Source organism: Balearica regulorum, chromosome 9 (genome assembly GCF_011004875.1).
Source record: "Balearica regulorum gibbericeps isolate bBalReg1 chromosome 9, bBalReg1.pri, whole genome shotgun sequence".
NCBI classification, from domain to species: domain Eukaryota; kingdom Metazoa; phylum Chordata; class Aves; order Gruiformes; family Gruidae; genus Balearica; species Balearica regulorum.
The window spans coordinates 11,302,078-11,326,317 of NC_046192.1; the positions used below are offsets into that span (position 1 = coordinate 11,302,078).

Consider the following 24,240-nt stretch of genomic DNA (forward strand, 5'->3'; position numbering starts at 1 on the left):
CCCAGAAGGCTGAAGAGAAAGTTACTGTAAAGGTCAAGAGACTATCCTGTCCTAAGAAGTTTAGCAATAAAAGTAAGACTATTACAACCTGTTTTTAAAAGAAGATTTTTACAACCCTTTTCCACGTGAAGATGGAACCACTAACCAAGCACAGGGCAATCGCTGTACAAACTGGTTTCCACTACTGCAGTGAAGGAGACTATCAAAGGCTTCTCTTTGCTTACCTCCCACTCCTTATTTATGTACAGTAAATTACACAGTCAAAAAATAATAATAAAATAATAATCACAAAGCCTATTGCATAATTAATTTCACGAATGATGTTGGGTTGTTTTATTTTTTAATAAAGCATGTGATGACCAGGTTTTGGAGAGCTACAGATCTGGTCACATACAGAAAATTTAATTATTCTTTAAATTATTTAAACGGCAGTAGCATTCTTCACCAGAAAACATGCCTGTAGATTATCTCCTTGGAGACTTGGGTTCTTTCAGCCTAGAGTTCATAACAACCTGGAAACCTTCGGGGCTGATCCGTAATGGAAAGCACAGAGTCACCACACATGGCAAGGAGCAATGATGAAGCAGTGCATGAGACTGGACTTCCTTCTCCACCCCACCCAACATCACCAAAAACATCAGCTGGTGCCAGAGCTGGGGGGGTCAGGCTCTTTCTTTGCAACTTTTCTCCTCCTCTTTGCAGCTGATGGAGCCGCAATACTTGTACTGCCATGTAGTGTTGGTTGCACTAGCAGAAAGCAGTGAAGCCCGGGCAATACACAGGGTTTGCCTACAGAGATCTGGCGAAGGTGATCTGCCATCACCTCCTTTTAGAGTCCATCACACCAGGATTCTGGTGGTGGAGTGTTTTTGATACATTACTACAGTATTTAATATGCCATGAGAATATCCAAGTCTATATTTTGCCATAAAGCCCCAAAATCCACAGGGGAGCATCATGCCAAACGTGCAAACTTCAGTATTTCACAGCAGATGAGGTTTAACCAAGCTACATGTAAACACTGAGCTGGTTTTTAATGACCACCTGGAAACAGCAGCCAGGAGGTCCCTGAGTGAGCTGCCACCTGAGTGCAGTTGGGTCGCCCAGAAGTTACTCAGGTCCTGGAAAGATTGCACAAACCACTTAGAAAAAATGCCTTTGAGACTTCCTTTTTCCAAAAAGAATGGTACACCTATGGACTATGAACATTGATTCTCTCCCCATCAAAGGGAAAAATTCTTTATTGTCCAGAATGATGGTGACAGAAATAAATGTTTTCAGATTACTGAAAGGGTTATACCCAAGAAGAAAAGAATTTAATTTGAAGTTTTACTTAAGAGGCAAAACCCATTAAGGTCTGGTCTTGTTCTCACTGATGTCTACAGCCCTTTGCCAGTGCTTTCAGTGTCAGCAGGACTGTGCCTCTCTAACTTGTAAGAAAAGACTCACTCTGTGATGATTACAAATGGAAAGACTGAATAATGTGTGCTGCTGAGAGTGTCTTGTGACTGGGGAAAATTCCTCACATCTCCTGCTGCTGCTTTCACCATCATCATTTGGGCCATTTGCTCTTGCAGTAGCACTTGCAGGGCCGGTCAGTGCCACAGGGGCCAGCTCTGATGCTCCCAGCTCCAGCGCCGTAATTGGAAAGAGAAAAGCAGGTTAAGACAAACCCATCAGAAGGGAGAGCTAACGGCAGCAAGAGATGAACCCTTGCAGTGATGGAGTTATCACAGCTTGCCTATTTCCAGGTTGCAATTTCCTGCAGATGTACAGAAACAGCGGGAAAAACCAACTTATATGTGTTTCAATTAAAACCACTGTCCTGATCTTTATGCCTTTCGAGATGAAAAAATAAATCTCAGAGTATCTGTATCTGAATCCAGGAATGCATTTTCCTTCTAATTTCTCAAAACCTCCATAGCTGCAATTAGCTATTGAGACCGTCTGTCTTTTCTTTGTCCCATCTAAGTATTCAACAACATTCGATATCAACTCACATTTAGCATCTCACCATATTCCCTTTAGGTTCGGTGAAAGAATCCCCCTAGATGTCAGTGGGAAGTGGAATAGGCTCTGGAAGGAATTGTGAATCTGTGCCAAGCTAATTTCCTTCTCTACAGAGTTTTCAAATTACTGTTTTAATCATACGATATGTCACCAAGAGTTCTTTGTAGCAATCCAGTGCATTAAAACATATCACCAGATGCAAATTACCAGAAATATTCACTGAAGTGCCAGAGCCAGCCCACTAAGTTACTTTGAGAGCTGACGGGGTAGGAGAGTACTTGTGAAAACGTAGATGAGGGAGTGACTTGACTGGCTCTCAGGGCTCCGGGGTAAAACCACCAGCAATCAGGTGCTGGGGAAATACGAGAGAGTACTGAAAACTCAACTGCCTTGACATGTGGGCAAGGAAGACTAAAATGTTGTCTTTCATTTTGATGCCATTTTTCTGGTGAAGCAGTGTTCATATTCACATGTTTAGGAACAGAAGAGACAGAAAAGAATTAAAATACTGATTTTTCTCAGCAGGAAACAGAAGTCTACCACACAACAGAAACCGTTCTCTATATTCTCACTGTAGTGAAAAAGTGACCCCTCTCTTTTCATTAACAATATTGTACTTGTCAAATAAAAGGCAATAGTTAATAGTTTCTTGAAACATAATGTCTTGACATGTAAGACATTTGGTTTCAGTTAATGGAAACAGACCGTCACAAGAGACCTCGGCTGTACCCTCCTGGTCTAATCCACCTCAGAAACTGCTGAAAGACACTGTTTGGGGTGAATTGAGTGGGGCTGTCTGGGGCTGGACTTTGTCCCTATGGTTTTGCAGGGCAGAAGATAGTGCATTCTTGCAAATTTACTTGTAAGTTTTTGCCTGCTCCCCATAAACTTTTGCTCATTCACGCTCACCCACTAGTAGCCTAGTCATCCCTCAACCACAAAATTTACCACCAAGATTATGTGAAGGTTTGCTACAGGAAGCTAAAGAGGGAAGGAAAAAAAACAAAAAACCCCACAACAAAAAACCAAACATGGAAAAGGCAAAAAAAAAAGGTTATATTTTTCCATTGCTGCAGATATTCCATGCTAGTGCTTCCAAGAGCCACTTTCAGGCTTATCAAAATGGGATAGAGATGGTTTCATCAGTGTGTTACGGCTCCCTCAGCCATGCTCTGACCTTGGGCAAGTAATTTATCTGGTCTGTTCATCAGTTTTCCCTTCTACAGAAAAGAGGAATTGAATTTTACCTTATAGGGGCATGCTGTGAGTTTTAAGGCTGACAGGAACAGACCTAATAAAGGGAGAAGATACAAGTCCCTGAGGCAGATGCAGCTCACAGGTGCATTTCCCAGGACTTTGCCATTACAGTGCATTATACAAACAAGACCAGAAGGATTTAATTAAAAAAAATATATCAAAAATAATTTAAAAAAAGAACAAAAGGTAAGTCTTAGTAAAAATTAAACATCAGATTAGCTACCTCTCAAAGTCATAAAATTAAATTTAAAACTTCTAAATTATGAGAGCTTTCAGATCAAAATGATACACAGTAGCTCAAATGGAACAGAAATAAAAAAACATTTATAGCCAACTGCCCTCCTGCCAACTACTTCTTTGGAGGCTGGGCTCAGCGTCCCTGCAGCCGTGCCACCGTCCTAGCAGAGCAGCAGTCCCTGCCCCACACATGGCATCCCCGGACCACGCGCATCCTGCGGGAATAATGACTGCTAACTGTCAGCACGTAACTAGCCAACTGCATCCCTCTCGCCAGGCTGCTCTGCTCATATACGGACAAGGGCAAATCAATGCACTCCCAATAGGAAAGGAATGGGACAAGAAATATGAACTGGGTTCGATCCAGAGAGACCTTCCTCCCTGGCAGATGCAGTACCTCTGTCAGGAGTGTGTGCACACTCTGCAGCCACAGAAACAAAACTGGAACATCTGTCAGACCTCTGCCCTCCTCGCTGGTTTTCTGGAGGATTTTTTTGGTGTTTGGTTTTTTTTTTTTTTACATTTTTTTAATGATAAAAGTCTAAAATGGCTAAATATCTTCTTTATTTTTTTCTCTGAACACTAAGACTAATTCTCAAAATGTGCAGTTTAAAAGGCATGAGAACCTCAAGATGGGTCCGGCAGGAGTGAGGCATGTTGCCTGACAAGGGGACAGGGCAGCAAAGGGTGGCTGCATGCTGCTGAATTGCGCGCGGCTCGGATACAAAGCAGTTAGTGAGAATATACAGCTTTCTTGCTGTAGTTAATACAGTGAAGGCTCCCTGAAGGGCCCGCTGATAACGGCCGTTTTGACGTGCAGAATCATAAATCCGTGCTGTTTTCTGTTCCCTTCGCCATCCCACTCTTCTTGGCTCTCCGGGTGACCAAGTGGGCCCTCTGAAACGTCTTGTCCCAGAACATTCATTTATGGCAGTTTCTCGAGCAGCGTTGCTTGCCAGATATTATTTCTGTTAATTAGGCCTTTTGGCTGCTTGATATGCCAGAAAATTCACATTTTTCTACTCTTTTCTCCTGCTTTTGAGTTGTTGTATTTATTCAAGATGAAAGCCAGATGTTATATTAATAAGAAAACTGCCTTTCCTAAAGGGAAACATTCATCAGTGCAGAAGACAACGTTGTAGCTTTGCTGTGAATTACTTAAATTCCTCCTTTTTTTTTCTTCTGAACAGGAAATCCAAGAAGATGTATTTGAAAGCAATAGTATTGTGACTGCAGAATAAAAGCCATTTACCCTAATCCCTTCAAAAGCTCGTAATAGGGATTTAAATGTACTGAAGTTTAAAAATGTTTAAATTTGAAGGAGACACAAACATAAACCCAAAATATTTCGAAAAAAAACCCCAATGTTTGGATATTTTACATAGCAAATACTTTTCAAATACAACACAGACAATTACTATCAAACCAGCTGGATTTTTTTTTATGCCCAGTGGTTACTGACTTTCCTACAGAGCCTCTTCTCCCAAAGCCAGGGCCTTAGCACAAATGAACCTAAATGACATTTTACTTCATGCTGAAATTAAAACATTCTACAAAAGAGCTCCTCTGGTATTGTGATGGATGGGTATACTGTGATTATTTCAATAGACCACGTGGAGTGGGGTGACTTGGGAACAAGTCATTTGTGCAAAGATAACCTTCCCCGTGGTACAGCGCAGTGGGTGCTTGGGGGCTCAGTGGGGTGTTTATGACACCTAGGTTTGGCATTTGTTGTGGAGCTGTGCTGCGCGCAACTCTTGGTCCAGCACTGGAGGTGCAACGTGCTCAGTGGGTGCCTATTTTTCCTCTCCTCCTCTTATTTCTTTTCACAGTGGCAGGAATAACACCTATAGGAAGGACAATGCAGAAGAAAAATGCAAATAAAAACACCTTTCACAGAAAGAAAGGCTTTGCAACTGACTGATGGCCACAGCACTTCCCTGTGTGTGGAAGCAAGAGCGGCCTCATGCATCACCCTCATGGGCACACTGCTCGCACTCAGGGTCTGCACCCTTTCTAGTGCCAACTATGGCTTAGAAATTTACCTTATGAGTGTAACTGAAGCAAAGACCCGAGCTTCTCACACATCCAAATTAACACTTTGATAATATCCCTCCCATGTATAAACTATAATGTTTAATATTTAAATAAATAAGGTGCATATGAGAGATTTCTAATATCATATGTTCATAAAAACAATCATTATCCTAGTACTTCACTTGCCAGGTTTTAGAAAACTTGTTAAAGATCTAATGCAATTATGTTTGTACGGAATTTTATATCCTTATTATTAAATATTTCTATTATGCCATTGCTGGAATATTTTTAGAATTAATATAATATGTTGTAATATAAAGAAGAATACTAGCATAGCTATTTTACAAAATATGTTCCAGTTGAACGAGCTAATTATCTTTAATAATGAGACCCAGCCGATGGATTTACAAAGCAAGCTACTGGAGCTTAATGATTTCAAAAGCTATCACATTTACAAGTTAATGTAGTGTAAATTATTCATGAGTATATTATAAATAAGTGTAATAAGTTATTTCCAGGGCTAGTGTTGCCTTAAAAAGAGGTTCTTCTGAAAAGTGCTTTAGAAACAGAGCTTTGCGTTAACCCATATTTACCGTCTTTTTTGCTATTTTCACATGAAATAATTGTAAAAGTTTGAAGTAGAAGGTCATTTACCAGCCCAGATTTCCTACAGTCCATGTCTCTGCTAAGCCCTGAAAATCCCCATGGTTTAGAAGTGAGCAGAGGCATCGGACGCACTCAGTGTAATGCTCAACATTTCTGATTCCCTCCCTTAATGGCATATAGTTGCGGCTACCAAAACCGGAGAAGCCTCCTCTCTACCAGCAGCAATATTATCTTTGTCTTAGCAGTAGTTCCTGGCACACAGAATTGAAACAAGAGCCATCTACAACAGTGCGCTGCTGTCTCGTGCCATGAAAAGCCCTTGCCCTTCCGCCTCCCCACGCCTCCACCAGTATGGAAACCAATTCCAGGGAAACTTCCCAAACAACACCGAACCCAGGGGAGCTGCACAGAGGCATCAGCAATACCCTTCATTGCTGCCTGGCCCTTTCTTCCACAGGCAGGTTCTGGCTCATCCAGCAGACAGAACTACCCTTACCTGGACGCAAACCACCTGTGAAAAGTCAGTAACTTTTAAGAACTGAACAAAATCTCCCTGACCCAGGCTTTGTCAGTCTCTCCCTGGGACAACAGCACAATTTCAGTAGTAAAAGGTGAATCAATCTTATAAAATGTGAAATCTTTGGGATGGAGTTCAGGAGAAATTCCACAGGTAATGGAAAGTTTTGAACCTAAAGAAGAAAAAATAATCTAGAGAGAGGGGTCTCCTAAGGGCAGGAGGAGGGAAGGGTTGGCTTTTTTTTATGGTATTTATATTTCTAGGTAGCCTTGCTATCATTACCATACTTGGCCTGGCTCAAGGGATTGCAATTGTTCGGGTTAGGGCTTCAGTTTGTATCACCTGTGGATGCTTTCTTCAGTGCTCAGAATAGTTAAAATGGTTCATCAAGAAATTGCTTTAATTTGTGAGAATACTTGAAAGTCAAATCTAGTACAGAATCACTTCTGTTAAATTTTTTTTTATGTAAAAAGAAGTGTTCTAGCAGAGATTTTTTTATTTTATATACAGTACGTAAATCTACAGATTCTAATTCTAGCTTAAGACCAACAAATAAACCTACAGCAAGATTAAGGCAGGAATGCTTTCCCTGTTTAATTGCCTAAGCTACATCTTGGCAAAGTTTCTAATGATTTGTTTGTTTTCTTATGGATAGTATTCTAGACATTTTCTCCATTTTGTTATTTCTCTTACCAATATATGATCTTAGATGACTAAGAAACATCAATTCCTGTAGAACTGCAGACTTTCAGAAGAAGAAACCCTCCCTTTCCATTCAGCTGTCATTATTTCGGATTGTTTTGATTTTCCTAGATTTACTGAGGGTTTGAAGTCACAGCAATGTCTCTTCAGGCCTTGGAAGGAACCAAGGTCCTCCTCATATTTCAGCTTTGAATAATTAGATACAAATGGTATTTTTAAAGAATAGAGGAAACAACTGATTTCACAGTTCCTCTTTGAGAGCTAGAGAGTATTGTATTTTCTCTCAAAAAAGTAACTTGGCAAGAGTTGTTTATATCATCAGGAAATAGGATGGGGGGAAGATACTTGATGAACCATGTTCTTCTTATTCACTTGTTACATGGAAAGCTGTTCAGTACAAATTTGAATGAGCGGAGGTTCATTAGATGCGTTAATCTCAATCTTAAAAATTACAACTGCTTCATTATTAAAGTTTGCACAACAGGAGGAAACAAGCTTGAATCACTGGATTTCTAGCAAAATATGTGCCACTTACAGTAGAGATTTTCTCCTCGGGGGTCAGCTCAGGAATGTGGAGGCACTCCCCAAGAGACACTAATTATTACCACCGGGCTCTCCAGCTTCCCATATCCATTCAAGCTGCGCCTTAGCCCTGCTTTCTCAACCATGACTATGTAGCAATCATAGCAATCTGTGACAGACAGGCAGATATGTAGAGATAAATATCCACATGTGCGTGACTTGCATGAGCACAGACATACCACACAAAACATTATAAAAGTCCAAAACCTCTCCCCATAAAGAAAGGAAATAAGAGTAAATATCATCCTGCTATTAATAGCAAATATCAATCTAGTATTAATTAGGAAATTAACACTACATTTTTAAAAGGGGCCAAAAAGGCACACGAATCAATGAGGTGAAGTCCTCCTCTTGGGCATGTTCCCTATGGGTACTTCACAGTTTCTCATCCATGAAGTTAAAATCCAGTTTTGCAGCAACAGCAAGCAAAGCAGATGCATCAGCTAGTCTGCAGGAGGCTAAGAGAGATGCCAGCAGCTAAAATACTTCTCTAGATTTGTTTTAGAGGTATGAAAAGATATTCAATGCATACTCCTCCCAAAAAATATTATGGATATTTAATGTTTCATGAACATTGTATCTCCTATCAGCTGGGCCTTAAGAGGGGACCCCTGTGAAGCATCGGTTCAAAAAACAAATCGGTGTGATTTACTTACAGGTTTCATAGAAATCATATCTTCACAAGCAATACCAAGGTCTTTGAGAAAAAGACAAGGCACATTGTCAGTATTTGGGTGTACCTATCAAAGTAGTTTCCATAAACATCCTAAAGGCAGATGAAAAAAAAATAAACAAACAAAACCCACAAAAAAAAGTCAACCAAAAAAAAGTTTTTTGAGAATCACAATTTAAAATACTTAATTTACAAGATGTTGCAAACAAACAAAAAAGCCCACCCGTATTTTTGTAGACTTTTTTGAGCTCTGTTCCCCCCCCCCGCTTTAATTAGCAATTTATTCAACATTTGAAAACCATCAAGGTTTGCCAAGCAGTTCCATCAAGCTCCATCCAGCAATGATTCCATGAGTTTTCAGTCAAGCAAAGAATGAATGAGCAATGTCAATGAGGCGTTCAGCTAACAGGAACCAGGTGGTGCTTGACACAATATTTTCAAGCTGTGCATCGTGATGGTGCATTCTTGATCCTGGTGTGACTTCCTGGGATGAGTGCCAAGGTCAGGCAAATCATTATTTACAATTAATGACATTCTGAAGATTGTACACTCTTAAATGTCTCCTATCCTTGTTTCTTTTGAACTAGACTTTGTCTTCTTTCGGGTTTGACTGTGAGTTCTTTGGAACAAGGATCATTATTTTCAGTGTTTGGAAAAAGGCCAGAGTCTCTGCAGATCAGCCTTCACGCCTGCACTCACCAGGAGACAAATGATGGATTCACAGACATGTGAAATGGTGCTTTCTTCTCCCCAAGGAGCGGTTTGCTGTTCTCAAGCTGTCACCCACCATAAGGTCCCTCATTCACTCCTACAGCACAACTCAACTCCTAACTGCCTTTCTGCTGTTCCTCAACTGTTCCATTTCTGTCCAGATTAAACTTCAGCTGCTCCAGCAGTTCCTGGTGACGTCTCACTCCAGGCACAACCCTGCCAAGCAGGGCCCAAGCCCACTTTCCACCCCCTTTCCAAACCTCCCTTACCTGCCTCAGTCGCCATTGCAACCAGCACAGTGCCCGCTGGCAGACAGACCTGGAACCTGAGCACAGTCTCCATTTTCCCCCTCCAGGTTCAGAGCATGGCTTCATTTTGCAGATTCCTGCTGCACAATATCTGCAAGATGCAATTTTCTTATATATTCAGCCATAGAAAAACTTCACTAAAAACATGTCTCCCATCCGATACAACCTTGCCTCAAAGTCTATCTTGTTGCCCATCCCCTTTCAGAAACCTTTTATGGGCTGCTGCATGGCAGGTATCACCCACCGGCAAACCCAGCCGTTCCCCACTGCTTTGTCACTCCCCAACTCTCAGCTCCATGCAGTCACATTGCAGCCTCAGACTTTTTCCCTATTCAGCTCCTTTGGGTTAATTCAACATTTTACAATAGATATTTCTACACATCCTTTTGGGCTGAAAGGTTCCATGGGTGCCTACACCATTACCCATTCACTGTATGTACTCTAAACATCCCAAACCATCTACAGACAAATTAGACACTTAGTTTCTGTGACCAGGGAAATAAGCTTTACTTAAAAAAAAAAAAAAAAAAAAAAAAAAAAAAAAAGAAAGAAGTGATGGTCTTTTGCTGGAACACAATTTAAGAACATGAAGAACAAGGAAAGACACCAAGTGGACCTTATGCCTCTGTTCAAAGATGGGCTGTTGATAGGGGTTTTCCTTATAACAAACACTACTTGAAAAATATTTTTCTCCTTGTTCTTCTTCCTGAAAGTCTTCAACACTTTGCCATTTTGTAACTATATTGTTATGTCCTGCATTTTTAGTACATTAAATCTCTCATTAGTTGCTTATCCACCAGGAATTGGAGATGATTATCACTTTGCTGCTTTGAATTTATACTTTGATATGATAATTTACTGCCTAGATATTATCAATAAGAGCAGGAGGCAGCAGCTTGAACACCCTGGCTGTAATGTGATGAAGGATTTGTGGCTCTTCTTGTCAGTTCTTAAACAATTGATCTGCCTGTGCAGGGGCTTCACTTAACCCCTCCCCCCCCGCAATTACGCTGTGGCACAGGGGGAGAAGTGATTATTCCAAAACATTACTTCTAAGGCAGAGTGTCTAAACAGTGCCTACTGCCCGTATGGGAAGGGAGGGTAGTAAAGGACTTGTTTACAGCCCTGAATGCCCACTTCCCTTGGAATTTATTAAGTAGTTAAATGGCACAACTGGTAGTCTGAGCTTGTGTTTTATGTCCTGTTGTAATTCAGGTCTAACTCCACTAAAAAGGTTGTCAGCAACCTTTGCTAGTTCACAGTATATATCTGAGGGAAGAAAAAGGAGCTTGTTTTTCACTATAATGTATTCATTTATTTGTTTAATAAAAGGCTAACGATAGACAGGCTTCCCTGCTAGCAACACCTATCAGAACTATGAGCAGAGTAGCAGCACCAGATTTTTCTGTTTGCCCAGTCTTTAAGAAGATACTCACGTTTGTTTTGCAGGCAACACGAGCAAAATTCAGCCATTCATCTTAACAAATATTAACGCCATGGTGAAGGTTGCTGCACTGATCCTGTATCTGGTTTTGGGTTAGGAGCAAAGGTAGTGCGGGGTTAGGAGCAAAGGCAGTGCGCGGCGGCCCTTCTCGCAGCACATCCCTGCCAGGCCCCGGCTTTGGGCCCAGCCTCAGGCTGACTCTGCGCTCCCGCCAAGGGAAGCCAGGCCCGAGCTAGCACTACGGTTATGGGGGGAGCTTCCTGGATTGAATGCAAGCCTAGACTAAAATAATTAAAGTCCCTCGTCAGCTGCATGTACAGAATGTCACTGTCACCAAAGCCAAATTCCCATAGTTTTATATTCCCCAAAACAGGCTGCCAGGCTGCACCTGAGGCAACATTTCTATGACCCTTCACCAACAATGGCTAAATAAATTCAGAAGCAAGATGATGACAAACGTGAAAATTGGAAGCAACCATAAAATTCTGCCTGTTTGTATTTTTCAAGACAATTCCTGTTTGTAAAAGTTCCCAGTTCCTGGACTCCTCAGCTCAGCAGCTGCTTGCTTGGTTGCATAGCAACTTTCTCTTCTGCCTCTGCTTGCCAGAATCAAAAGGCCATGTGTTGATTAAAGTAATTAAAGTATTCCTTGGTTCAGAACGACCAAAGTTCAGGCAGGCTGGATGGCACATTGCTCCTTGCACCGCTCTCTGATTCCAAACTCCAACCTTGATGACAAGTGATATTCATAGCACTGAAATCACAGATCTATAATTTGCCTTTTTTTTTTTTTTTTAAGGGCACGGTATGGTCCTTCCTGTCACTGGACATGTCCTGCTCTGAAAGATGAAAGAGGCACCATACAAGAAGATGATGATCCAGCATCAAGTGGGAGCATCCCATTAGAAAACTTATTTTTAGTAGTATCCTGATTAGAAGACCCAAAGCTGTTTTGGTCTTCCCCAATGAGACACATGATGGCTCTTTAATACTCCATAAAGATGCAGGACCTGACTGCAACAACAACCTCCTCTCTGGATGCCAGTCACGAAGGTGACGGCAGTCGACTCTGAAGCCCACGAAGTACACAGACAAGCCCGGGCTCACAGCCCTGGCATGGCCAGGCTGCAGCGTGCCATAGCCAGATGACAGACCATCAAAATATCACTGACACAGCTTTTGTCAGTTTGGTTTGCTTCAGGACAAGACCAGTTGTATTTCAGCAAGTGGCTGAAGCATGGTGAGCTCTCAGGATGCCTCACCAGCTTGTTGCAGGGCTGTGCCCTGGGAGGTTGGTGGGTGAACACCATTTTGATGGCCTTTCATGTATTTCTGTGCACCTGCATGTTTCCTTCTGGGGCTGTACTGCAACAGCAGACACGGCCTTTCTGGAACCAAGGGACGCAAGCTGTGCCTCTGGTCACTGCTCTGTTTTATGCTTTGCCTGTAAAATTGGTAAGGGTAGACAATTACCCCAAATTCTTCCCAGCTGTCACAAGCATAGCCATTTTGTAGGAGCAACCCAAATTTCAATGGAGAAAGAAACCCCAAAACCAAACCAACCACCATCCTAAGAAGAGACTCTTTTACAGGATCTTTCAGGCAAAGTCCTCCACAAGCATAAAACAACAAATGACTGCCTTTGATGGAAATATGCAGATGCATCCGCACACGGAGCCAGCACTGCTGTCCTGTATTCCTGCTGTTCCATGGATTTAACAGTCATGCTCTCATTTAATCACCCTTACAATTAAAACTTCCCCACATATTTTTTTGTACCGCATAATTTGCAGAGCACAATGTCAACAGAAAAGAAATCACAGTGAAGGGTACCACCATCCCCATGGAGCCAGCCTGAGTCACTTGGGCAATCCAGTCTGGTCCTTGCTGTGCTTTTGGGCCAGGCGATCCATAACCAGCACCAGTGTTTGCTGCCAAGAGGCAAAGAAAAGCTCTGGCCTAGTAAGCAACCGTAAGAGCTCACGTCAGCCACGGTCAATCCTCACTGCATCGTGTGAGGTCACCTGGCAAATACAGCTTCCTGTGCTGTGGACATGAGCAACACACACCACCTCAGCAGTTTAGGGAAAGCTTCACAGTGGATCAGCCAAAGTGCCTGCACGCAGCTTCGGAGCATCCCGCCGCTCCCTACCAGCCCAGCCAGAACTGCCTCCTTTGTTGCCCTTTCCAAAACCTCATATTCCCCAGTTATCTGAGTCCAAACCAGGTGCTCAGATGTAACCCATGGGAGGAGAATCAGCCTTGTCCTGCACCAGCTTCAGAGCAGTCATGCTTAATCTACATTGCCTTGAATGAAAGGAGAAAATCTGGCTATTTTCATCATCCATCTCTTTCCCTAGCACATAAAAAGTTGCTTACCTTGCTTTGAAATCCCAGATTTAAAACACCTATGAGCTTCCAAAGATTAGTCCAGTGCTGGATTTGATCTGAAATGTGCAATGAGGAAAAGAAGGGCAAAAGCTCAAATCTTTCTTCCTAGTCTCTATATACCACTAAAATACACATTTTTGAAGACTCTGCTTACATTAGTTTCATCCTAATTTTGTTGCTGTTTTTGACCTTAAAGAGGTGTAAAAACCTTATAAAAACACAATGCTCAAGAACTGCTGCTTACAAATAGCCTCCTCACTATTTTCCTTTATTAGCGAGGGAACAGAAAATACAGAGAGCACTAGAAAATTGAATTGTCAATTGTAGTTATGTCTACTTATTTTGAAAGAACACATGAAGAACTCTGATAGATTTTTACTGTGGACTTAGAGTAAAAAATTAAAATCACTAATCTATTATCTCACTTTTTCAAATTATAAGAGAATGTAACAAAAACATTGTACTGTAATTAATTCAGATATATATTGCTCAGAAACCCACTGCACCAGGATTTTTATACATATTATACATATGTATATGTATTATACAAATATATATATATTTGGCCATACGGAAATGGAGATCAGGATTATTCACAGGCATAGGTTCTGTGGCCAGATGCCCTCTGGCAAACCTGGCCCTTACTGCTAATACACCACAATTTCGTCTCCTTCATAAACGCTCTCAATTCATCATGTAAAGTGCCTGCTGGGAACAGAAAAGCAGGTAATGGAAAGACCAAACTTTACCGACATAGTCCTGATTTTGCATGACCACCCACAGATGCCTCACATTTCCTTTCCCTGCATCTCAGGTCAGTTCCCTGGGCATCAAGGGCTCCTCAGTATTTCTTGAAAAAAGGCCATCTGCAGTACAGCAGCAGCAGTCTGTTAGCCAAAAGTAGTTGATGCCTCTGAGGAGTATGCACAGGTTTTTTTCTCCCATCAGGGGGAAAAAAAAAAGTACACATGCATATTGTGTACTTGGTCAACAAAACTGGATTAAAATAGGCAACATTAAGAATATGATATTTACTGCCCAGCTAAGGAGTAGGAAGAATTGTATGTCATCCCGTATCTTCCTGAACATCTCTTCTGCCCTAATTTTACTCCAAAATGGAGTGCTCCAGTTGGAAAACAAAGCTGCGAGAAGCAGCACCAGAGGCAGCACAAGGCCTTCTGAGAAGGATGTACCAGCTGAAGCTGGGAAACAGGGCCAAGATCTGCCAAACATGGAAGGGAGCAAGGGCTGTCCACCTAAATCCAAAAAAAGGGGTTCAAGCAGTTTCATGCTGGATTAGGTTTTATGAGCGTGCTCAGCCAGGGCAGGCATCTCAGCCCTCCTGCACGCGGCAACGTGAACATCCAAAGCAGCAAAGTGAGCTGTGACCCCCTGCACATCGCTGTCCCCGTGGGGTTGGTGCGGCTGAGGTGAGGGACGTCGCTGCTTCTGCCCCACCAGCCACACTGCCAGCCTCGCACAAAGCCACGCCACCACGGGCACAGGCAGCTGCCCGCTCCTGCCTCCAACCCCCTCCCTGGGGTCTCGGGCTCGCGTTTTGGAGGGAATGACGTCTTTTGGCATTTTGCTCATTTTGTATTCTTTCTTTTCCATTCTTTGTTACTATGAGCCATCACTTTCAGGTTTTGTTTTTCAATTTAGCACATAATTCAAGGCTATACGTGTTAATGTTTAACTACACCCAGCTCACCTCCTTTCAGCTGGGGAGAGGGACAGCTTCAGCCCCTACTCCTCTCTACATTAAGAAAGGGAAAAGCCACACAAACTCAGGCTGATTGCCTCTTCCCTTAGAAATACCCAGGGGCTGGGTGGAAACTTGAAAGGACAATTAATGTCTTCACCTCTTCTCCCACCGTTTCCCCTTACACACCACAACAAATTCCAGGGAAAAAAGTACTCTAAAGCTCCCCAATCCCATAAACATGTCTTCAACCCCATAAAGATTAAATTTGAAGAGGGAAAGGACACAGACAGGTCACCTACCTGCTTTACAGCAGGGGCAAACCTCCACTTGGAAAAGCCCAGCTGTGTGTTGACCTAGAACAACCAGCAGCCAAGAGTAGTAATTTGGGATACTAATTGATGTGCAGGTACCTTCTCAACTCCTTTAATATAGCCTTCCAAATAATGTCTGGAGAACAGGGAATATGTTTGTGCAGGACATCAGTAATATGCAATTTATATGTGTGTGTGTGAAGATAAATACACGTGCTAATTAGCAAGTATTGATTTTAGATGGAATTAGGTATCTAAACGTTTTTTTAAAATCTGGCTTCAGCCACAGGGTGTAGCAATACTGTGCTCAGAATATTTAGCAATGCATAAAACGGCTGGTTCCTGATCACCCTGAGGACATAGAGGTGATTAAAGATTATCCCAGAAACAGTTTGTTTCATTAAAAGCAAATATGCTCCAAAAGATTCTTTCTGCCCACATTTCTTCCCAACTGCCTAACACCCATAGAGCATAAGAGCACACACAGAGTGGGCAGGAGGCTGGCTGCAGTTTATTGGGAGCTCAGCATTTAGATGAAACAGTCGCAAAATTCTTCAGTCATCCTTTCAACTTAAAAAAAAAAAAAAAAAAAAAATTAAAAATCCAAGTATCTTTCCTGTCCCTATAAAGCTTCTCCACCCAATGAAAGTCTTGGTACCGATGTGCCCATCCCCGCGGCTGCAGAATGACCTGCCATCCCCGTGTGCTCCGAGGCTTCCCACGCCCTCAAGCTCCCCGTGGGTGCAAGAGCTATTTGAAGGGAGTTGGGGGAGCACAGCCACATTCTGCTCTCACTCATGTCCCCAGGGATGCAAAAGGATGTATGTCCCCCATGCATTGTATATTACTTTGGAAACTACATGCCATCTGATGGGGACTTATACACAGCCAGAATGCTTCACTCATATTGTGCATTTGCCTTAAATCCTCCTGTTACTTCATATAAATGCTAGCGAGATCTAGTCTGAAAGATGTGCTACAGCTCCCGCTGGTTAGGCCAGCTGTGCCTAAAGCAGCCCACAGCAGACAGAGATGAAGAGACACTCAAGCTAAAGAAATGGTGAAAGAATCCTAAACTTTGGCTCTTCAGCTGGGGTTAAAACCACCACTGAGCAACTTGTATTTACCCAGTGTACTCAGGTGAGCAACCCCTCTGTGCACACAGCCTGTCTGAGGAAGAAAAGGGGTTGTTATTCTGAGAAAAAACATCATATTTCATTTCTCACCCTCTTCCTAGGCTCACCCCAGACGTTCATGACCTCCCAGTGGTGGAGGAGCACAGCTGCCAGGTTATAGCCGCTCAGCATCTGCAGCCATTCTGGCTCTCTGCAGTGAGTCGAGCTCCGATCCCGCTCCCACCTCCTTGCTGGACCCCTGAAACCCCTCAGAGAGCAGCGCAGAGCCACCACCCTTGTCTTGCCATTCAAACACACGTGCGATGGATAAATGGAGAGTATCACTCTCGTGCTGTTGAGGCCACCCAGTGCCATGGGGAGTACAGAGGGCTTTCCTGCATGTGCCTGGCTCTGAGCTCCTGTGAAATGATCAGAAATGAAACACTGGGTGAGCAATATAATTTCCCTCCTTTTTTTTTTTTTTTTCTTTAATGAATGCAACAATACCAGCACAATTATGATAAAAGTTTCCCTCTGGCAAAAGAATCATAAAATGGGAATATGATAAACCCTCTGTCTGCTCAGAGGCATATATTGGTTCCTGCATATTTTTTAAAAAAATCCACTCTAAAATACAGAAACTTGGGCCAAAGATTATGCAAGTTAGTTTACTGACCTTGCACAGGATTTGCTCCTGGGAAATGCTCATTGCGGCTCTTCCTACTTCAGAGCTGCAGAAATAGAAATGAAAATAGCCATAAAAAAGCAAAGATTCCACATGCCTTTGCCCCGTCGTCTCCATAGGGGCAAGAAACAGTCCTGCTCACCTCCTTTTGATTGTCTTTCCACAACAAGTATTGGGTTTAGGTCTTCAGTTTCCTACTGAAAGTGTATCAGTAACCCAAGACCTCAAGAGAACTGAAAAGTTTGGCAGGAATGTGCTGCACAAGAGTCATCATTTGGAGGGACATCAATATGAGATAAACAGTTCTCACAGGTTTAAATACATTTTTAAAAACAAAGTCAAACAGAGTCAAGTCTCCAGACCTCACTACATGCTGCTGTTTCACACCCTGCCCTGAGCTCCGTGGCCACCAGCCTCCTGTCCCTCTGGACATTGTAGGGGCTCAGCTGCCCCCGGCACAGACCAGCCTTCATTTTTCCATCCATTTCTCAGAAAAGAAAAACCATTAGAAATCAGCTTGTGAACCGAGGAGGGATAGTGAAAGCTGGTGCTGCTCATACAGCTGGAAATCAGGGCTGAAACAAAAAAGCGTGATGGCAGGAGAAAAGGAACCTTCTCTGTCAGGGTGGGCACAGGCTTTCCTAGCACTTGCTCTGCAGCTGAGAACTTAAAATGCAAATAACGGCAATGGTCTAAATACATCCTTGTAACGCACACCACAGAAACACACCAGCGCTCCTCCACCAGAAAGATTTCCTGCGTTTAAACTGTTGGAAACTTCCCTGGGGGCGTCATTTAATGCTGACAGCGTATCTGTGGTTCCTAGAAAAAAAAAAAAAAAGAACAAAACAAACCACAAAAACTTCAAAACAGTCCCCCAAAGAATTTGCGAGCCTCTGGCTTTAGCAGAACACAGGAATCAATCCCGAAACAAAATGGTAACACTGAAGGCTGCTTGACGCAAGACTGTATTTAGAGAGTGAAATGAAAGCACTCTGATTTTTAGAGCACTGAAGAATACAGGGGGAAAAAAATTAGGGCCATTGAAAGCTGTGGGAGAGCGACACTTCTGAAAAACAGCTGTTTTATTGCAGTTAGGGTTATTACATTAATATTCAGCCTTAAGGCCTACATTTTGTCAGCCTGCAAATAAATCACGTCAGTTAGCAATGCTCTCACCCAGCAGCGATGATCTGCATCAGAAACGGGTCTGCGCGCTGAGCTGGCGGTACAGCACCCAGCACAGCCGCCGAGGGGAAACGGGCACACGCTCAGACCATAAAGCCACCACATAGTTTCCGAAGAGCTATTCATTACATAAATTTAAAAAGCTACTATTTGATGAGCTGCCACGACTGTCAGGTAGGTAGAAGGTTGCAATATCTTCAAGACAGCCACTTTGCAAGAGGTACGAGCACACGTTGGCAGCTGCCAGACCTCTGCTTTACAGCTCAGACAGCAGCCAGTGGCTTCACTAGCGCCATCAATGCCCGCATTTCCAAAAGTATGATTAAAACTACAATTAAACGCCAGCAGCCAAATCCTGCCACTCAGGGAAGTGGCAGGCAGTACCAAAGCGGCAACACACTGCTTGGCTTTAGGATAAATTAACATTATGTCACTCTTCAATTCTTCTGAAAGTTTAAAGGTTTGATAATTTTGTGGTCTGCTTTTGCTTCTCTCAGTTGCGTCGGTTTCAGTGTATAACAGTTGTAAACCATACAATGGCATTACAAGATGTTGATTACTATTTGATAAAATATTCATCAAAGAAAAGCAGTAAAACAGCAGAGGTTTAGAAATATTTTCCTTGAAAAGCCTTGAAAACAAAGGCAGGCAAAACAGAATTATTAATTAACAATAATAGAGTTCTCAAGAGGATAGAAACTAGACTTTTGTTCTTAAATCCTATTTGGTTTGTGTCCTATAAACTTGGATTTTAAGAGGAACATTTTTACAGCAAACAAAGTGAATGGTGGTTTACATTTATGAGGCATAAAAATTAATAGACTTTTTTAAGAGTGCCTTTGCATGCTCAGTCATATAATGTTTAAATCATCTTGTTGTAGAAAGGAAAACAATTCAGTGAAGTGGTGCCACATCTGAACACTTACTACAGCTCACTGAGGACAGGGCTGTGGCAGGGGAACCCCCCATGGGTCTGACCCTGCACTTGAGCCCAGCCCAGCTTTCCCCAGAGGTAAAGGTGGCCCTACCTGCCTACGGTGACCATTAACGGAGCAGCCCCGTAAGCCGGTGCGAGGCACTGGCTAAGGAACCACCTTGGTTTTCCAAGGGTAGGATCTGGGTCTGCAGCAGTCATGGTGCTGTTAAGAGAGTATAGAGACAGGGCAGGGAAAAAACAAATTATCAGGATGTGTTGCACCTTTTGGGATGGGAGGTAACAACAAACAGGGCAGGACGCAACCTCTAAGTATATAAACCCTAATAATTGAGTCTTTAGCTCCCCATGAGGCCGTAAACTATTCCTATAACCAATACCATGCCCAAGTGACAGAGGATAAAAGGCTAGAGGTTAAACAACTCACTCGTATCAAGAAAAGGAGGCTGGGAGATCTGCATTTTAAACAGCATAAGGAATTAATCACATGTAGTGCTGAGCACCTTCAGTCTTCAGTAAAGCCAAAACTTTATGGAAAAGGCCTGAAGACCAACCCCATAGCTTATTGTTCTTTCCTACAGCAGCACCATTCCTCTAACAGGGGACCAATGTTGGCTTATTTGGCTTTGGGGTTTTTCTTTGGCTGGGTTTTTTAAGTCTGCATAAAGGTATATCAAATCTTACCTAGAAGCAGCCCAAAGTAATCTGCTACAACTACCAACCATGTTGTTTCATCATTAACTTAATCACTCTTGTTTTGACGAGCTGTAAGCTAGTTCTTATGAGTTTGATGACCAGTATTTACTGAAGTTGAAAACTAAAGTATCCATTTTCAGAACAACATGCTAATATTACATTGCAATGAGTGTTGCTTTCTGTTGTTTGGTTTGGTTTTTTTAATGGACATTTATGAAATAACAGTGCCCTTTGATTATCTAACACTCTGAAACAAAAAATGTTGTCATTTTGAGCTATCCAGAGTGAGCTGCGATGTACAGGGAGAATCAGGCAAAGTGGAAGGCCAAAGGAAAGATCTCCACATAAATAACTGCATCAATATTGTGCAATTTAGTGTGAGTCCTAATGAAAATCTAATCAAAGACAGCTTTATAGAGGTGAAGTAAAACCAATGCACGTATATGTAAAACAAAGTCGACAGTTGTTTTAATGGTAAGACCACAACCTCTCCTGACATTGCTTCCAGGAATAATTTTTATAAATTGGCCATGTTCTCTGTCTGTAGGAAGGGGAGAGAAGGGCAGACATGCTCGGATGTGCCTGTTACTCTGCTGCTTTGGAGAAGGGGGAAGTGAAGGGAAACAGACACTGCAGCAATTTTTCTTCCCTTTTGCAACACAAAGTAGCCATTTTTAGCATTTCACCTCTGCTTTTCTGAGGAATAACTTTAAAAGCTCATAACTTTTCTACTAATTTTAAAACATTGCCTGTGCTTCACAGAAGCAGAAACAAAAGTGCCCCCCTCATCCATCCTTATTCACAGAAGTATCTCTGGATTCTTTCAATGCGTTTATTTACTTCCCAAATAGAATATAATCTTGTTTTCATCATTAATTATCCAGCCTGGATTTCGTTTTCCTTTTTCTGCCCTGCATCAAGTTTCTTTAATTTTCCATAATTTGCTATCTTCCTGGTAGTCTTTCTAATAATTCCAGGAGAGGTCCCTCATGAATTGATTTCAGTGTATGGATTTTGGTAGCCTTCCTGCAAACTCACTTGAATTAATCCTGCTCCCACATCCTCTTGTTAAGCAATAGAAATCAAATACGTATCAATTATCCCAAGCACAATTTGCCCAGTTTTAGCTCTCATTATAGACACAGCCATCTGAATTTCTTTTGACACCAACCCGGATGCAATCACAGCGAGGGGAGTCCATGGCCATAACGAAAGACATACAGGATCGGCATTTTTATAAGGTGCCCCTGGACGAAAAAACCAAAACAAAACCCCCAAAAACAAACAAAAAAACCCAAACAAAACCAAGTCCAGGCAAAGAAACAAAAAAACCCTCTTTTGCACTTACCCATACCCTCCTGATGACTCCAGACCTTTGCAAGACAAACAGATAAAAGTGTCTTACCCCCAACTTTTGGTGGCCTTAAGCCAGGCTGCCCAGCATGATTTCTCCAGCACACTGTCATAGGCACAATTTGACTCCTATTGAGTTCAATTCACTCGCACAGAGAACTCCCAGTAGAACCCTGCATACGTAACTCTGCTGAACAGACCCACGTCAGCAGCACTTGTAATCAGAGGTTCTCACATGGAAATGGTCCCTGCAGCCATTCAGGAGATGGACCTTACAAAGCAGCTGTGATGTGCACCCTCTGCGGTCCTGACTCTCTTCTCACCGGGGCATCAATCCGGAGTGGTTTCCATAAGGAGAGATATTCAAATGCTAGGAAAGAATAGGATATCTCTTACATCTTCTTCATCTCTATACATGCCTCAAATACAGGTGACTTTGCATTTGCCTACATATCACCTGCTTGCTTAGTTCTTTGCATTTATGGGGTTTTATCATGAAAACGTCAGGCTGAATCAACTGCTATTCTGTTTTTCCCAATGTCGGAAACAAAGCTAATGCTGTTTGCTTATCTTACATCTGTAGCATTAAACAGCAAAACATTGCAGCCTAAACCTAAATATTTGGTTAAAAATATAGTATAAGAGTTTCTTCAATCATATTGATTCCACTCCATTAACCCAGCAGTAGGGCAGTGTCAGTAGGTACACTGCTGCTGTCAGGCATCGCCGTCTTAACATGCAGAGTACAAAAGTTATCTAGCATTAGACTGAGGTTTAAGACAGCAACAAAAACAGTCCACCTTAAATTTTTCTGAGACATGTTACGTTACTGTAAACTATTACCTTCTGTATTACTTGAATTCCAGTTTTCTGATCATAAATAATACAGTCTTGCAAATTTAATGTAAGGCCATGCACTAAGTGCCCCTAGAAGTGCACCAGTGCCAGTTACCTGCCAAATCAGAGAGGAAATGTTCCCTTGCCCATTCTTGACATCTCCCAGTTCACTAGGTAAATGAAATACAGTGCTATAATCTTCTACTCAGCTGTGCTGAGTGTATATAACATAGCATTTGCTCTTCTTTCCTAGTTAAATATTTAGCTTAATAGGTTGTAAAAAAAAAAAAAAAGGCATCAAACAGAGAAATTTATTTGGGAAACTTCACTCCATTATGTCTTAACTTTGAGTACATTGAACACTGCCTAAATGGACATTAAAACTATCTAAGGCAGGAAAGTACTGTAAGTGCTCTAAATTGCGTTTAAGACACCTCACAAAAAAGAAAGTAGTATCAACCATCCTCCCCACAGTCACTCCTAGCCCAAAATGCAAACTGAAGCCTGAAAACCTCCCCTGAGAAGTTTCACAAAAGCCATAAAGCAGAAGGTCCGATGTCCAGCGTGGGAGCTCTTCCTGGGCGCTGCGTGCCCTTTGCAGCTGCTCAGCTCTCACGAGCTCTCACAGCAGACTGGCTGGCATCACTCTAGGCCATGGCACGTTCAGGTCACTCAGCTACCGATATTGTAACTCCCAGGAGTTCAAACAGCAGCTGCTTCGCCATGTCCTTCCAGTGACTGAGATGCCCTGTGAAGCCAACCGGTGGCCATGACTTCTGGTCCTACGTGGCCCTGCCCTGGCCACTTGCCCACTAAATAAGTGAGGGGGAAACCTGCTGGGAGGGAGGATGGTCGGGAGGGGGGCACGTGGCACTGTGTGACACAGCCGCGACACTGCCAGATCCTCGTGTTCCTCTTCAGCCGCCCTGCCGGGGCAGGCAGAGAAGGGAAGAACATGGGACTCAGCCTCCGGTTTGGTCAGCTGTAATCAATACGTCACGTTTTTACATATACCCTGCTCTGCAAAAGTCTGCTTGCACCCAGACCCTGCTCTGCAGGCAGAGCTTTTGTATAATCAGTTGTTCAGGGAAATCAAACGCTACGGAGCTGTGCTGGTGCTGGCGACAAGGGTCGCTCCTGGTGCCGCTGCTCAGCACACCCGGTGCCACCCCGGCGGCTGCCCCCGGGCTCGGGAGCGAGCAGGGAGGCCCCAAGGACTAGGGAGAGTGGTGCGGGGGCTACCAAAGGGGATTGGGGAGCTGAACCCTTTCTGAATCTCCTTGCTCTGAGATCTGCACTCAGGAAGGCTGTGAATGCTACAGGAAAAATGATTCACGACAGAAATAGTGCTCGGTGGCTCTTTATTAGCCCTGCGAGCTCTGCAGCCGTGGGCAGCCACGCTCACGTGGAGCTGGTCTGGGCAGGCAGGGGAAGACACCAGGAGGGATTCAGCCAGCGGGAACGTACCCTGCAACCTCGCTGCGGCTCCTCCAGACGCTCCTGGCCGGGGCTGGCGGATGGAGTACGTGTCCAGCCACTGCCGGTGTCTATTCCAGGACTGCAAAAGGTACAAATTTGTTTCAGTAACAGTGATCTTGGCAGGGAAGAGAGGCAGCTCCAGCATGCTTTTTTATACATACATATTTTGGACTCCCACCGAGGGTTATTAGTTATTAAAAAGCAATCAAATTAGGCTGGCTTTGGAGTACATTTGTTACCCATATGATATCAATTAAGCCCCAGTCTCCTGACTGCAAGGAATTGACATTACCTCATACACAAGCAGACTTAAATTCCTTCTCTCCCTCTTCCTCTCTTTGAAGTTGGTAATGCCAAATATCTCCCACATTCCCAAGGAAAATGTTGCAGTTATCCTGAATATGTGGATGCCTTCAATTTGCAATTAATAGAGCTACACAGCAAATGCTTTTCCTGGTGCAT

The 24,240-nt window shown here is 42.9% G+C and overlaps 1 long non-coding RNA gene across 1 annotated transcript; it reads right to left on the reverse strand.

Annotated features, from left to right (window-relative positions):
- Positions 1-8,397: 8,397 nt before the first annotated feature.
- LOC142602995 (uncharacterized) lies at positions 8,398-16,837 on the reverse strand. The gene is made up of 3 exons (XR_012836865.1): positions 16,718-16,837; positions 9,602-9,731; positions 8,398-8,714 (listed from the first exon to the last, which is right to left on the reverse strand). It is a non-coding gene; the product is annotated as an uncharacterized LOC142602995 (long non-coding RNA).
- Positions 16,838-24,240: the final 7,403 nt, after the last annotated feature.